The following is a 16,913-nucleotide window of genomic DNA, read 5'->3' as shown; positions in this document are numbered from 1 at the left end:
TGGTGTTTGCACATTCTCCCCGTGTCTGCATGGGTTTTCTCCAGGTGCTCCGGTTTCCTCCCATAGTCCAAAGATGTGCAGGTTAGGGGAATTGGTTGTACAAAATTGCTCCTTGGTGTCCAATAGGTTAAGTGGGGTTACTGGGATAGGGTGGGGGCATGGGCCTAGGTGGGTGCTCTTTTCAAGGGTCAGTGTGGACTCGATGGGCCGAATAGCCTCCTTCTGCACTGTAGGATTTCTATGATTCTCTGACAGGGGGCAGGATTTTCCATGCAATCCTCCGCGTATTTCACAGTGGATGGAGGTGACCCACCATGGCTGGTTGTGGGATCTTCTGGTCCCACTGTTCAATGGGGTTTCCCATTGAATGCACTCATTACCGCCAGGAAAGGGCTGGAAGATCCCACGGGCGTGATCAGCCAAACAATTATGGCCAGGGTGTAAGCAAATACCAGGCTAGTCCCCAACAACGCGGGGCTCCAAGAGAAAAGTGAAAAGCAACAGCAGTTTGAGTTGAAACAAAGTGAAAGGAGTCAGCATTCCACAGAAACTGCCAGATTAGGCAGGACAATATGCAGGGATAGAAAGTAAGTTCCAGAAGCCAAATGAAAAGTCCCAGAAACGAGGGAGAGGGATATAAGCAAGTTTGAAAAGGAACAAGGATGAGAATCTGTAAAAAAAAAAAAAAATGTTCTGTTCAGTGACGAGTGAAGAGCAGAGAGAATCTCCAAAAAGGCAAAGCTGCAGAGAGCAGATGGAGAGCAAAGTGGGCTTGCGAGAAGTCAAAGACCCAAGATGACCAGAAAGTTGCTGACTTCTTACTCAGAGCCTGTGAAGCAGTGGAGTTCTGTTAGCATGACTTAGAATCTGATTTTGCACGAAAGACCAGGATGAACGCATGTGGTGATCTAGGGTAGTGGAATACCATAAGGAAAGGTTGAGATCTTGGAGCTGGATGACATTCAAGAGTGTTGTATCTGTCCAATTCATACTTCCACCAGCTCGCTCTTTAATTAAAGTTTATCCAGGTGTCTTTATTTATGAGAAGAACAAAGTAGGACACAGATATAATGCAACACACATTTTTAAATATGGTTAACCCATAAATTACCCACTATACACAAGAAACACCCAGGATTAGACTCTACTACCCGTAAAGGTGATTTGGTGAGATCCGATCCCAGAGTCGTGTTCCTTGCATGCTTCCTTCCTTCTGGTCTGGTCAAGGACACTTCACACACCAAGCATCGATTGAGTCTTTTGCTCCAGAGATGTCTGGAATGCCTATTTCCCCCCCCCCCCCCCTCCCCCACGGCGCCACCCACCTCCTTTCTCCACCTGCCCTTGCCTTCGGCCTAAGGAAGTCTAAAGAGGCACAGTCTCAGTGCCCAATGGTCTGGTTGATAACCTGTTGACAGGGTACTTGAGCCCGACCTGGGAGAAGCAATGGTTGCTTGATGGGATATCAGGAACTGTGGACAATAGGCCAGCATCCCAAGTAGCAACGATAATTACTTGATGGGTTATTCAGGGGCTGCTTTAGACAGGCCCCGGCCACTTGATGGGTTATTCAGGGGCTGCTTTAGACAGGCCCCGGCAGCTTGTCTGAGTTCTGTATATTCGGTGGTTTTTAAAGTGCCCAATTCTTTAATTTAAGATATCCAATTAAATCGGCCTTAAACTAGGCCCTGATTATATTACTATAAAACAAAATTTGGGAGATGGGTCCAAGAGTGTTCAAGATCAGAAATTGGAAACCCTGGTGAGAAAGAGTTCCAACGAAACCAGTTGGTTCACTGTGACAAGGAGGGGGTGGGGGGGGGGGGGGATGTTGAAATTTCCATTTTCCTTTCAAAATTGTTGGGTCAGGTGAGAAAAGCACCCCCAAATTTTAGAACCATAGAACCCCGACAATGCAGAAGGAAGTCATTTGGCCCATAAATTCTATGCTGACCCTTTGAAAGAGCATTCTACCTAGGCCTATGTCCCCGTGCAACATAAACTAAGGGGTAATTTAGCATTCCACGTAGCCTGCAATTCTGTAGACCGTGAGAGGAAACCAGAGCACCTGGAGAAAACCCACGCAGACACGGGGAGAATGTGAAAACGCCACACAGTCACCCAAGGCTGGAATTGAACCCGGGTCCCTGGCGCCACCCAACACTTTGAAACAGAAAATCCAGGAGGCGGGGTCTCAAGCCACCCCACTGGTAACATTCGCCTTCCAGAAGTAAGGGCACCTCGATCGAAAATGGAAACAAAGATCCGCACGCAGCCCCCCCCCCCCCCCCCCCCCCCATTGACATGGAGGAATGCCTGCCCCCCACACCCCTACCTGTACTTTTTTTTGTTAATTCTGTCACCGGTTGTCGTCATTTCAGGCTAGACCAGCATTTATTGCCCATTCCCCACTGCCTTCGGGAAGGTGATGGTGAGCTGCTGCAGTCCTTGTGGTGTAGGTACACCCAGTGCTGTTACGAAGGGAGTTCTAGGATTTTGTCCCAGTGACAATGAAGGAATGGCGATATATTTCTAAGTCAGAATGGTGAGTGGCTTGGAGGGGAAATTTCAGGTGGTGGTGTCCCCATATATCTGTTGCTCATGGCCTTCTAGATGGTGGAGGCTACAGGTTTGGAAGGTGCTGTTGAAGGAACCTTGGCGAGTTGCTGTCATACATCTTGTAGATGGTACACCTGGGAGTGAATGAACTGCAATAGTTCAGGACATAGATAGGTTGGAGTCTTGGGCACAGAAATGGTAAAATGTAACTTAATCCGGACAAATGTTATCTGATGCATTTTAGTAGATCTAACATAAGAGGGGAAATATACAGTCAATGACAAAACTCTTTTGCCACATTACCAGAAGGATGTGGATGCTTTAGAGGGTGCAGAGGACGTTTACCAGGATGTTGCCTGGTATGGAGGGTGCTAGCCATGAAGAAAGGTTGAGTAGATTAGGATTGTTTTCGTTGGAAAGAGAGATTGAGGGGGGACCTGATTGAGGGCTACAAAATTATGAGGTATGGACAGGGTGGACAGCAACAAGCTTTTTCCCAAGAGTGGGGGTGTCAATTACAAGGGGTCACAATTTCAAGATGAGGGGGAAAGTTTAAGGGAGATGTGCATGGAAAGTTTTTTTTTTTTTTTATAAAACGCAGAGGGTGGTGGGTGCCTGGAACGCTTTGCCAGCAGAGGTGGTAGAGGTGGGCACAATAGCATCATTCAAGATGCATCTAGACAGATATATGAACGGGTGGGGAACAGAAGGAAGTCGATCCTTGGAAAATAGAAGACAGATTTAGATAAAGGATCTGGATCGGCGCAGGCTGGGAGGGCCGAAGGGCCTGTTCCTGTGCTGTAACTTTCTTTGTTCTTAGGAATGTAGAAAGTCAGAGATCTGGGCATACAGGTCCACAGATCTTTGAAATGGGCAACGCAAGTAGACAAGGTAGTCAAGAAAGCATATGGAGTAAGGCTCTATGAAATATTGTACACAATTCTGTCATCATACTACCAGAAGGATGTGGAGACTTTGGAGAAGATGCAGAGGAGGGATACCAGGATGTTGTCTGGTCTGGCGGGTATAAGCTATGCGAAGAGGCTGAATAGTCTCGGACTGTTTTCATTGGAATAACTGAGGTTGAGTGGGGGGGGTGGGGGAAAGCTGATAAGCGGTCTACAGGATTATGAGAAGTATGAATAATATGGATGGGTCGGCACTCTTTCCCAGGTTGGAAGGCCAGTCACTAGGGGGCATAGGTTGAAGGTCTGTGGGGCAAGGTTTCAAGGAGATGTGCGATGCTGGTTTTTAAAACGCAGAGGGGGAAGTGCCTAGAACGCGCTGCCAGGAAAGGCTGTGGAAGCAGGTACATTAACGGCGTTCAAAAGGCATCAACAAATACATGGATAGGATGGGTAGAGAGGGATATGGCACTAGGAAGTGCTGAGCGCTTTGGCCAAGGGTGGTATTGTGACTGATACAGGCTTGGAGGGCCGAAGGGCCTGTTCCTGCGCTCTATTCTTCTTTGTTCTGTTATGACCAGTGCAAGGGTTGAACTGACATCCCTCCATTCAATCTCCTAGTTTGGTCAGTTTGTTGTTCATGAAGGCATGTCATTTCCAATTCAGAACATTTAAATATTTAAGCTGTGAATATTTAAATATTTAAGCTGTGAACAATAAAGAGCCAATTCAATAAGGTTTGAGGCAAAGAAAAGGGCAAATTTTATTAACCACTAAACCCAAGAACAAACATTTAAGATGCAAAATCAAGCATGTGGATGTTTGGTCACACAAACAGCTCTTTTGCTTATCCTCAAGGCATGAATTTTAAATGCAGTGGCCAGTTTGGGTTAGCTGGTTATTGGATGTGGGTAAATGTAGAAGATTTTGCAATTGTTACATGAGCTTGGTTTGCTGGTAGGGAGTGAGAGTGAGATTAAATATTTCACCCATTGTGTATTTTAAATATCTAATAGTTGCAGGTTTCAATGAGTGCCTGGATTATAGGAAATGTCTCTCATCACCCGGGCGCATAGCTACGGAACATTCTCGAGGGCGATTATGGATGAGTAATAAATACTGGCCTAGCCAGTGATGTTCACATTTTCTGAACAAATGAACATACACACAATACAATGAGGCTGCATTTTACCCTGGTCATGTATTATTTCCAACAGGCTTTTACCAACGGCTGGCATGGCAGCACAGTGGTTAGCACTATTGTTTCCCAGCGCCAAGGACCCAGGTTCAATTCCCGGCTTGGTCACGAGTCTGCACATTCTCCCAGTTTCCTCCCACCAATCCCAAAAGATGTGCTTGTTAGGCAAATTGGACATTCTGAATTCTCCCTCAGTGTACCCGAACAGGCGCCGGAGTGTGGCGACTTGGGGATTTTCACAGTAACTTCATTGCAGTGTTAATGTGTTAATGTAAGCCTACTCGTGACACAAATAAAGATTTATTTATTTAAGGAAATGCATGAAAAATAATCAGAATTTGTTAATGATACTGTTTAGAGACAGTCAGAATGGTTTTATACAGTGGGTAAATCAGGTCTAACCTGATGAATTGGGAGTGTTTACTGATATTGGCAGTGATTTTCGGAGCCCGTTCGCTGCGGCTGCATATCTCCGAATGGCCACTAAGTCTCTCACAAGACCAAAAAGAGGATTTGCACTGGCGAGAACACTCACCACAATGTTCCTGGGCCACACCCACTGTTGTAATCAGCTTTATGTCCAGCAAGATAATGAACCCAATTGCCACAATTTAAAATATTCATAAACGGTTTAACACCATTGCTTCCGGGGTCGTCAGGCTCTCTCCCTAACAGCATGACGAAATGCAGGCAGGAATCACTGCAGCTTTCCAACAACAGAAACCAATCCTGATGACAACGTCCGGGGCCTGGAACAGAGTACAACCCCTGGATGATGAGGTGATGAGGAACATGCCAGGGAGTGCCAACACTGGTCCACTCCCTGACAGTGCCAGCTTTTCCAGGGCATGAAACAAAAATTAGAATGGGGTGGGCGTGGGAGTTCCCCAATGCAGGAGAGGATTGGAGGGTGAAGGAAGGAAGAGGTTACCCTGATGCCTGTATGGTGGTGGTGGTGGTGGTTTGGGGGGGGGGGGGGGGGGGGGGGGTCACTTTGTGATTGGACAGCCTTTAGAAATTGTGCCGCGATCGCTCTGGAACTGGGCTTGCCAACTCTAGGAGGCCTCACCAAGCCAGAGTGATGGTGCAAAACACACATCTACCCCTGCTTTCCCCTCCCCTAACAAAGTGTCAGTTTTCCACGGAGTGTCAGAAGATCTGGAGTGAAAACCTGGCTGCGTTTTCAGGGAGAAATTCACCCATTTACAGTCAGAACCTGCCACATTGCCATTGTTTTTAGGAAACTTCTGCCATTTTTTGGAAAATTCCACCCATTACCAAATGTACTTCCAAAAGGCTTTCAATAGAGTTCCACACAAATCATGATTAGAAAAATTAAGAATACATGTTGGAGAATCTTATAACCAAGCATGTGCATAATATTAGATTCCACAGTATAGATGTGGGCAGGCATTTGCAAAGGGACAATGAGAGATTAAATGGGACAAGCTACAACATTTGGAATACAATGTGGGAAAGTATGACGTTATCCAATTTGGATAAATGAGAGCTTTATCCAAATGGTGACAATGGACAACTGAGAAGGAATAGAGATACTGAGGTTCAAGTACAGAAATCACTTAAAGTTGATGAGTACAAAGAATAATTAAAAAGTTAATGGAATATTGGCCATTATCACTAGGGGTGGAATACAAAGGGCTGTACAGAGCTCTGCTTAAGCAACATTTAAAAAAACTACACTCAAAATTCAGACACTACTCTGCAGGAAACAGCAGTACAGGTTCAGCAGCAGTGAGTTTCCTTTGGGTGCTCTGGTTTCCTCCCACAGTCCATAAGACATAGGAGTGGAAGTAAGGCCATTCGGCCCATCGAGTCCACTCCACCATTCAATCATGGCTGATTTCAACTCCATTTACCCGCTCTCTCTCCATAGCCCTTAATTCCTCGAGAAATCAAGAATTTATCAACTTCTGTCTTAAAGACACTCAACGTCCCGGCCTCCACCGCCCTCTGTGGCAATGAATTCCACAGACCCACCACTCTCTGGCTGAAGAAATTTCTCCTCATCTCTGTTCTAAAGTGACTCCCTTTTATTCTAAGGCTGTGCCCCAGGGTCCTAGTCTCCCCTGCTAATGGAAACAACTTCCCTACGTCCACCCTATCTAAGCCATTCATTATCTTGTAAGTTTCTATTAGATCTCCCCTCAACCTCCTAAACTCCAATGAATATAATCCCAGGATCCTCAGACGTTCATCGTATGTTAGGCCTACCATTCCTGGGATCATCCAAATATGTTCAGGTTAGGTGGACTGGCCATGATCATGCGCGGGTTTACTGGGATAGGGCATTGGTGGGGGGGGGGGGGGGGGGGGATTTGGGGAAAGAGTGGGCATAGGTAGGGTGCTCTTTCAAAGGATCGGTGAGGACTCAGTGGGCCAAATGGCCTCCTTCCAGGTTTAATTCCCGGCTTGGGTTATTGTCTGTGTGGAGTCTGCACATTCTCAGTGTCTGCGAGGGTTTCCTCCGGGTGCTCCTGTTTCCTCCCACAAGTCCCAAAAGACTTAGGTGAATTAGACATTCTGAATTCTCCCTCCATGTACCCAACAGGCGCTGGAATGTGGTGACTTGGGGCTTTTCATAGTAACTTCATTGCAGTGTTACTGTGAGCCCACTTGTAACAATAGAGATTGTTATTATTCTGCACTGTAAGGATTCCATGAACTAGAGAGAGTTAAATTGGGAGAACAGGTTGCCTAAACATGGTTTGTATTTCCTGGATTGTAGAAAATTTAAGGGGTTGAGGATTTGATAGAGTTATTTAACTTGTTGAAAGTTATTCATGAGGAAAATTTAGGGTAGATGTAGGGAGACTATTTCCTTTGATTGTGGGAGGAAGAATGAGGGCATAGAATCTTAAAATCTGAACTAGGTTGTTTAGGAGTGAAATTATGAACCAATTTCACACACTTAAGGGGCTGTAGCAATTTAGAATTCATTCTAAAATGCTGTGGATACTGGGAGACAGTTGGAACTTCTAAGACTGAAATCACTGGGTTCAGTAGAAAGATCATTTAGATCCATAAAATAATAAGACACAGGAACAGAATTAGGCCACTTGGCCCATCGAATCTGCTCCGCCATTTAACCATAACTGATATTTTCCCCATCGCCATTCTGCTGCCGTCTCCCCATAATCCCGGATCCCCTCATTAATCAAGAAGCCATCTATCTCTGTCTTGACACTTTTGCAGCAAGGAGTTCCACAGATTCACCGCTCTCCCTTTAGTCTGAGAATGTGTCCTCTGCTCCTAGTTTTTCCCTACAAGTGGAAACATCCTCTCCATGTCCACTCTATCCAGGCCTCTCAGTATCCTGTAATTTTCAATAAGATACCCCCTCATCCTTCTAAACTCAGGTGTACAGACCCAGAGTCCTCAACATTGTTTCTGTTTCTCTGCCAGACCTGCTGAGTTAATCCAACATTTTCCTGTTTTTATTTCACTAAGTTTTTGTTTGTTGGGCAAGGGCATTAAATGAGATTAAGGCACAGATCAGCCATGATCTAATTGACTAGCAGAGTTCGAGGTGTTGAATGATCTCTTTGTTCCCATTATCTGATGTTCTGATTGCTTCTAGCGGAGCCATGGAGTATGTCCCATACTCACCATCTCCCGTTCAATCATTTCTATATTCATCGCTGCAGCAAACAGATTTTTCTTCCCGTAATGTGTGTGATTATGTTATGACTCACTATACCAGCGAGTCTAACTGGCCTTTGACCTGTGAGTGTTCATGGTTGTCTCAGCTTGCCTGCAACATTGAGTTTAACTCTAGTTAATCTGCAAACTCACCTTCCCTGCATGATATTCATTCCAGCATGGCTCTGCAAGCCAGTGTCCAATAAGGCACACACTGTGATTCAACAGCTGATTATTCAATCATTGGTCCCACAGAATATCACCAGTGTATGCAACTGCAGCCTTAAATTCCCTGAACAATACAGCATTTCCACATCAGTGTCCTGGAGTAGTCGCTCATTAATAATGAACATTACTGGATTTTGACAAAGCTAACAGATCTAATTTCAGATCCAACATTAAGCAAAATCTGTGTCAGTCCAGCTTTTAACAAAATAAAAATCTTTGATATTGTCATACAGTTGGAAACCGTCAAAAATAAATGCAGAAAATGCTGGAAATACTAACAGGTCTGGTAGCAGCGGCCTGCAACGTTAACTCTTTCTCTCTACACAGATGCTGCCAGACCTGCAGAGTATTCCCAACATTTTTGTAGGTATTATTAAAGATTGTCAGAGCTCCTCACATTTGACAGAAGTGAAGTGCTTCTGTTTCACTCGAAAAAGATAACACAGCAATTCAATTTAATAACACTATCATTTTGAACTAGCCCTGTTTTATCTAAACACCATAAATAACAAGATGATCATAGGGATTAATGGCCACCCTGATTACAGGCTGTTATTTAACTCATCGGGGTGTGGTGGGTGGTGGAAGCGGCGCACAATCCGGCTCATTTCGAATCTGAACAAAGAACTAGAAGTTGGAGTCGGCAGTTCAGCCCCTCGAGCCTGCCTCGCCATTCAACACGTTCATGGCTGACCTAATCTCGGCCTCACCTTCACTTTCCTGCCCACTCCCCATAACCCTCCATCCCACCAATCTATCTCCTCAAATTTGTTTAGTGTTCCAGCATCCACTGCAAGATAGAGAATTCCACATATACACAACCCTTGAAGTAATCCCTCATTTCTGCTTTAAATTTGCCCCCTTTAGCCAAAAACTATGGCTTCTCATTCCAGAATGTCTAACAAGAGAAAACATCCACTCTGTCTACCCTGTCTATCCTCTTTAGATTCTTATATACCTCAATTAGATCTCGTCTCATTCTTCTAAATTTTAGCGAGTGAAGGCCTAAACTGCTCAATCTCTTTAAGACAAGTCTTTCATCCCTGGAATCAATCGAGTGACCCTTCTCTGAACCACCTCTAATGCAATTCCATCCTTCCTCAAGTAAAGGGACCCAAACCGTGTGCAGTGCTCCAGATGTGGACGCACACCCACTGGCAGTACAAAGAGAAGATCACACGTAATGTCACTGCATGAATAATCCAGAGGCCCAGCCTAATGCTCTGGGGACGTGGGTTCAAATCCCACCACAGCAGCTGGTGGAATTTAAATTCAATGCACTTGCTAGCTCGTGGACTCCGACTGTCTCAGTGACTTTCATGACTGAGTGAGACCTCCTGCTGCCAGTCAAAACTGCAGGAATTCCATCAGTGAACACAAGTGACAACTATGTCCTAGAGTGTGTCAGAGATAATGGTTCATAACAGTGCACATTTCGGGGGGTACCCTAATAATAGTCTGGAGAAATCACTCTTCGGAATTTCCAGGTTAGGTGTTTACGTGGCAACTGTCCAGAAGCTAACTTCCTCTGGACATCTGACAGAACCGATTTAAATCACTAACTTCGGATGTATTTTCACCCCCATGGGGAAACTATTTTGGGGCTTCAAACTAATTAAGCTAAATCAACAAACCTAGGGACAAAGTAAAAGAGGCCAACCCTTAAAGGGGCACTACTGTAAACAAAAGTAAAGAGCAAACAAAACTTAAGTATCAAATTAAAAAGGGTTGTTAAAGCACCCTAGACCCTGCGGTGCCCATTGGGCACAGCTCCCTGTGAGACTCATGGATTCCAAGCTCCCTAGGTCGGGGGTAGAGGTCAACTACCTGGGGCACGTTAAGGCAGAGGATAAAAGCAGGCCCAACTCAAGGCTTGATCAGATCTATCCTCCCAGCAAGGTCTGTCCTGGGAGTGAGATATTGTACCAAGCAAGTCATTGTAAATATGTTAATAAGTTTACTGCAGCTTCCTTATGAGTTATTATTGGATGGTTCTGCCAGTTTTACATTAATAGTTACTCAGAAAGAGTTAGAAGGAAAAAAAAAAAACACTTCTAACTTCAGAGGAACTATCTTACAGTCGTACGGACTATCTTACAGCCACATGGGACAACCCCAGAGGACCCCCATCCCTCAATCCAACCCAACCCACTTCCCTTCTCAATTTCCACTCCCGTCTCTATCTGACCTTCCCCGACCTGCCGTTCCCAGTCCAGTACCCTTTCCAATCCAACCACACCCCTCCCCTGCACACCCGCCCTTTCCAGTCCAATCCCCACCCCAGTCCATCCACCTCTGCCCAGTCCAGTGACTGCCACTCTGAAGAAGTTACTGGCCGACGTGATTGAGACCAGTCACCTAGAATATCTTCAATAATTAATATGCAGGAGTGAGTTATAGAATCAATGCGGTGTGAGTGATGGGGTTGGGCTGGGAGGCCTGGAGGGTAATTAATCAGCTGGTTTCACACATGGACAGTACATCAGGACAGGGACAGATGAAATTTTAAAAGGATATGAGAGAGGTGCAGCGAGTTGGAGAGAAGTTGGTTTCTGAAGCACTCTGAGCACTGGGGTTTTGGCCATCTTTTGTGCCTAGGTCTGAGGTAGACTAATTGACATCAATTGTCATGATTAGTCAACAACATCAATGTTGTACTATGCAAACGATATGGGCCTTGACCTGTTTCCCTACCACAAAGGAAGTGAATTATCAAAGACTCCACTGAAACCACAGACTCGGGGGTTCTATGTTAATTTTGAGGTGTGGGGAAACGGTGCAGAAATAAACCTTATCGGCCTCTTCCTCGAAAGATTAAATTCACCTTCATTAGATGCAAATCGGTCATAAATAATAAAATCAAAATGCTGTAAATATTCTGCAGGTCAAGCAGTATTTGTGGAGAAACATTGAACATTTCTGACCAATTGCAGTCAGCGAACTGAAACGTTAACTCTTGTTCTCTCTCCACAGCAGCTGCCAGACTTGATGAGTATTTCCAGCACTGCTTTTATTTCAGATTTCAACAATCTGCAATATTGAGCTTTTGTTGATGGAACAGTTGAAACGGTCTCTAATGCTCCTTTCCACTGATGTCAATAAGGTTTGTAAAGGACAAACAATCATTTGCCTGCTCCAGCTGCCCAGCCTTATTATACATCACATTCAGCCCCCAAAACCAGTTAGGGATTGTCACAAGCTGCAGAAGGACTGGAGTCCCTCATGGACTATGGTCTTCCTCTCTAGCCCCAGTCACTTCCAATTGTGACTGATCCCACATTCAAAGCTCCTCACTTCCCAGTTGAATGCCACACTGGTGTCCACTTCTGAACATCACCCTGACAGTGACACTCAGGCAGGAAAAGAAAGAAACAATAAAAGGAGGTTGAGGTTAAAATTATGGCTGGGTCTTCACAGCCCCACCGATTTCTTCAACCGTTTTTGGCCTCACAATTAATTATAATTAAACAAACTTATCAACTCCATTCTTTATGTGCAACTATAGAGAGTAAATGACAAACAGGATTGAATATCACCAGCAGCGGTGGTCTCGGCTCCGATGCTGAAGGTAGGAGCCCAGGCCACTTTGGCAGACAGTGCAATTGGGGTGCATAAGTTTACCACCAGAGGCCAATCAACAGATCTCCATTCGGGTGTCAATGAATTAAGGTGACAGCTCGTCCCCAAGAGCCAATCGCTTCTCGGCCTTTTGGCACGAGGTCAGGTGTAATGCCTGGATCTGATATGTCTCGCTTGTGGGGACCATGAATTGGATTCAATTTGAATTGTTTTTTGGAGCAGGCATGGAACTGGATTAGGGGTTTGTCCCTGGCCACACTTGAGCTCTGGCTTTGTAACTCTGATAAAGTAATATTTAAAAACATAGGAATGCCAGTAGTTCAGTGGCAATGCCACCCAATGTGTGTGCACACATTGGACTCAGTACCCAAGTGCCAGCCAGTGAGTGCGTGCAGGTGGGATCCCACACCCCAGGGCCAGCCAGTGTCTGTTGAACCTGTAGCTCCAGTGAGAGTCAGTCTCTTCAGAAGCAAACTATGATAAACAAATGAACCATGAACTACAATCTGAATTGAGCTATAGCACAAGTGACAATTGAATTAAAACATGCAGTGCAATATTGTACAATGTTATTCCAGTACATAATTACACAGTTTTGTATTAATGGAACTGTATAGCACAGAAAGTGGCCTTTTCAGCTCACTGTGCCTATGATAATTCTTTGAAAGTGCTCAATCCCACTTTTTTGGGGTCAACCAAATAAATTAAAATCAACAATTTTAGGTATAAATTAAAATGTAGCCGCTTGAAAGGAATAATTCAAAAGGAAACTTAAAATATCAAAACAAAGGGTGATTTAAGGGGTCGATAGCGCACCCCAGTCTCCATCGAGCATGGAATGCTTCGATTGCACTGGCGGACAACCTCGAAGGACACCCAGCAGCAAAGATAGTTGCAGAAGGAGTCAGCTTTGCCAAGCTCATGATGACCTTCCATCACCACCCTCCTCCGCACTGGGTGTATGTGTGTGCGCGCGCACTTCCCCACAGACCTGTAAACTTCCCCTTTCAAATATTCATGTTTCCATGTCAAAGTTACAAAAGGAGCCCACTTGCACCCTTTCAGAGAGAGGACTGCCTTTTCATTTAAAACCAATAATCTTAAATCTGTGACCTCTGGTTTCTAATAGATATCTCCTCTATTGGAGTCCGCTCCCTCTCCTCTGGGTTACTCGTTCTGCTGGACACACAGCTCCCTCTCCTCTGGTTTACTCTCTCTGCTGGACACACAGCTCCCTCTCCTCTGGGTTGCTCTCTCTGCTGGACACAGCTCCCTCTCCTCTGGGTTGCTCTCTCTGCTGGACACACAGCTCCCTCTCCTCTGGTTTACTCTCTCTGCTGGACACACAGCTCCCTCTCCTCTGGTTTACTCTCTCTGCTGGACACACAGCTCCCTCTCCTCTGGGTTACACTCTCTGCTGGACACACAGCTCCCTCTCCTCTGGTTTACTCTCTCTGCTGGACACACCGCTCCCTCTCCTCTGGTTTACTCTCTCCGCTGGACACAGCTCCCTCTCCTCTGGTTTACTCGTTCTGCTGGACACACAGCTCCCTCTCTGGGTTACTCACTCTGCTGGACACAGCTCCCTCTCCTCTGGGTTACTCACTCTGCTGGACACACAGCTCCCTCTCCTCTGGGTTACTCGCTCTGCTGGACACACAGCTCCCTCTCCTCTGGGCTACTCTCTCTGCTGGACACACAGCTCCCTCTCCTCTGGGTTACACTCTCTGCTGGACACACAGCTCCCTCTCCTCTGGTTTACTCTCTCTGCTGGACACACAGCTCCCTCTCCTCTGGGTTACTCTCTCTGCTGGACACACAGCTCCCTCTCCTCTGGTTTACTCTCTCTGCTGGACACACAGTTCCCTCTCCTCTGGGTTACTCACCCTGCTGGACACACGTTACAGTTCAGATGTTACCTGAATAGACAACGACTCCTGTACCATCTCAGTCCCATTCCAACACTGAACATCCCCCTTCTCAACCACATCTGAAAGCTGAGAAAGCCCGTCAGTCCTCTCCTGCCTCTAGACAAATGAAGCAGGGGGTCCCTACTGGGGAATAGAAACCCAGCCACTCAGGATTAGCGCTTATCTTTTGTCTCCCACCTCGGGCCAGCACAAGTGATCTGGATCTGATCCGGGTGTAGCCCCCACCCCACAGGGTGATGTGTGAACGTGGCTCGGTGCTTTGGCTCCTGGTCCGGGAGACCCTCCCTCACATCCCGATTTCACTTTGTACCAAAAGGTGCAATACAACCGCAGCCTGACTGCTTTGGAACCGTCAGGACTTTGATCCGGGTTCAGAGCCATTTCGGCTGTGGTTTCAGCCTGATAAGTATCACAGCCAGCAAACGTTCCCGACCAGCACCTTGCAAAGTCGAGGGGATTTCCCTCCACAAACACATCCTCTCTTTGTTGAAGCCATCATACTGCAGCGTTGAGTGAATAAAGATCTGGCTCTGGGGCTTTGATCCATTAGCCCGGAGGACTGCTCTTGGCGCAGTACAGAACCCACTGTCCTCCCTCCAACTCCCAGCGTAAACCCCACTAACTTTAAAGGCTGCTTATTGAAGGCAGCGACTCTTGCTGCCACCTCAGCCTCAAGGGAGGAGAGGGCTCTCTGGCTACTATTCACTCTGCTCCAGTTTAACCCTCCGCACCTCTGGCTCCTGGAGCCTCGCCTTCCTAAACTTCACCCCCCTCTCCTCTCCTCTCCTATAATCCCGCCCATGCTCTGTCAAACTGCGGGAATTCCAACAGCGGACTTACAGCTCAATGCTCCGTTCCCCGCTCCATCACAACAGCTCGATCCGTCTGTCGCAGCCGCTTCGGGTTCTGCTCGGTACAGAGTGAGTTATAAATGAAAGAGGGAGAGGGCGGGAACCATGTGATCACAGCATCAGCCACCGTCACAGTTTAGTAATTAACAATGATGAGTTGGGACAGGGGTTACTCACGGTGTGTTCACATTCTATCCACCTGCCTGCTTATCCACGTTCCTACCTGACGATCCAACTATCTATGAATCTACATATCTACCTAACAACATATCCAAATATATATCGACCTACCTATCCAGTTATCCATACCTATTGGATTATTTCGCTACCTAGTTATCCAACCATCGAGTTACATTCCTAAATATTAAATTATCTATCAACTTACCTCTCCAATTATCTATTTACCTACATATCCAACCTACCCATCCAACTATCTACCTAACTAGCTCTCCAATTATCCATCTATCCAACAATCTACTTATCATATCTAACTAGTTCCCCAACTATCGATCTACCCATCCAACTATCTCTATATACCCCAACTATCTGTCTACCCATCCAACTATCTATCTAACTAACTCTCCAACTATCTACCTTTACAACAATCTATCTACCTACTCATCCAACTATATCTATCTCCCATCCAAATATTTATCTACCCACGCATCTAACTATATAGCTACCCATCTATCAATCTATATCCATCCAACTAGCTAGTTTTTCAACTAACTACCAATTCAACAATCTATCTACCTAGCCATCCAGCTATCTATCTACCCATTCAACTATCTATCATCATAGAATCATAGATTATCATAGAATTTACAGTGCAGAAGGAGGCCATTCGGCCCGTCGAGTCTGCACCAGCTCTTGGAAAGAGCACCCTACCCAAGGTCAACACCTTCACCCTATCCCCAAAACCCAGTAACTCCACCCAACACTAAAGGCAATTTTGGACACGAAGGGCAATTTATCATGGCCAATCCACCTAACCTGCACATCTTTGGACTGTGGGAGGAAACCGGATCACCCGGAGGAAACCCACACAAACACGGGGAGGATGTGCAGACTCCGCACAGACAGTGACCCAAGACGGAATCGAACCTGGCACCCTGGTGCTGTGAAGCAACAGGTGCTAACCACTGTGCTACCGTGCCGCCCAATTAATGACCTGCACTGCATGATTCCATTTTAAAGTGTCAGGAACACACAAATACCATCGTCAATCCTCTGATTAAATCCAAGGACACTGTGTATCTCACTTGAATGGTGCTATTCAAGGTGAGACTAATATAGAATCATAGAATTTACTGTGCAGAAGGAGGCCATTCGGCCCATCGAGTCTGCACCGGCCCTTTGAAAGAGCACCCTACCCAAGCCCACACCTCCACCCTATCCCCATAACCCAGAAACCCGACCCAACACTAAGGGCAATTTTGGACACTGAGGGCACTTTAGCATGACCACTGAGGCTCTATTTGGGTTTTGCCAGGGTCACTCAGCTCCTGCCATTACAGCCTTGGTCCAAACAAGGACAAAAGAATTGAACTGTTTAAAAACTGTGGGAGGAAACCGGAGCACCTGGAGGAAACGCACGCACACACGGGGAGGATGTGCAGACTCCGCACAGACAGTGACCCAAGACGGAATCGAACCTGGGACCCTGGAGCTGTGAAGCAATTGTGCTATCCACAATGCTACCGTGCTGCACTATCTACCCATCCAACTAGCTCTTCAACCATCGCCCTATCCAACTATCTATCTACCTACCTACCTATTCAATAATCTTTCTTCCTACCTATCCAATTATCTATTTACCTATCCAACAATCTGCGTGCCCGTCCATCCGCTTGCTCACACTACATACTGTAAATAATATAAAACATAAACAGAAAGTGCTGGAAAATCTCAGCAGGTCTGGCAGCGTATAAGGAGAGAGAAACAGAGTTAACATTTCAAGATCAATATGACTCTACTATAAAACTGGAGAGAGATGTAGAGA

General features: G+C 45.9%; 1 protein-coding gene across 3 annotated transcripts in view; it reads right to left on the bottom strand.

Annotated features, from left to right (window-relative positions):
- LOC140398301 (G protein-activated inward rectifier potassium channel 4-like) overlaps positions 1–16,913 on the bottom strand; it is a 169,377-nt gene that overhangs the window by 53,166 nt on the left and 99,298 nt on the right. Inside the window, exon 1 of one of the 3 annotated variants that reach the window (XM_072486827.1) lies at positions 14,901–15,010. The exons of the other annotated variants lie outside the window; for them this stretch is intronic. The gene's annotated coding sequence lies outside the window, so the exon portion shown is untranslated. Of the gene's footprint in view, positions 1–14,900; positions 15,011–16,913 lie in introns of those variants that run through there. 3 annotated transcript variants of the gene reach the window in all.

This window comes from Scyliorhinus torazame, chromosome 21 (assembly GCF_047496885.1).
Source record: "Scyliorhinus torazame isolate Kashiwa2021f chromosome 21, sScyTor2.1, whole genome shotgun sequence".
NCBI classification, from domain to species: Eukaryota; Metazoa; Chordata; class Chondrichthyes; order Carcharhiniformes; family Scyliorhinidae; genus Scyliorhinus; species Scyliorhinus torazame.
This window is presented reverse-complemented; position numbering and strand designations above follow the sequence as displayed.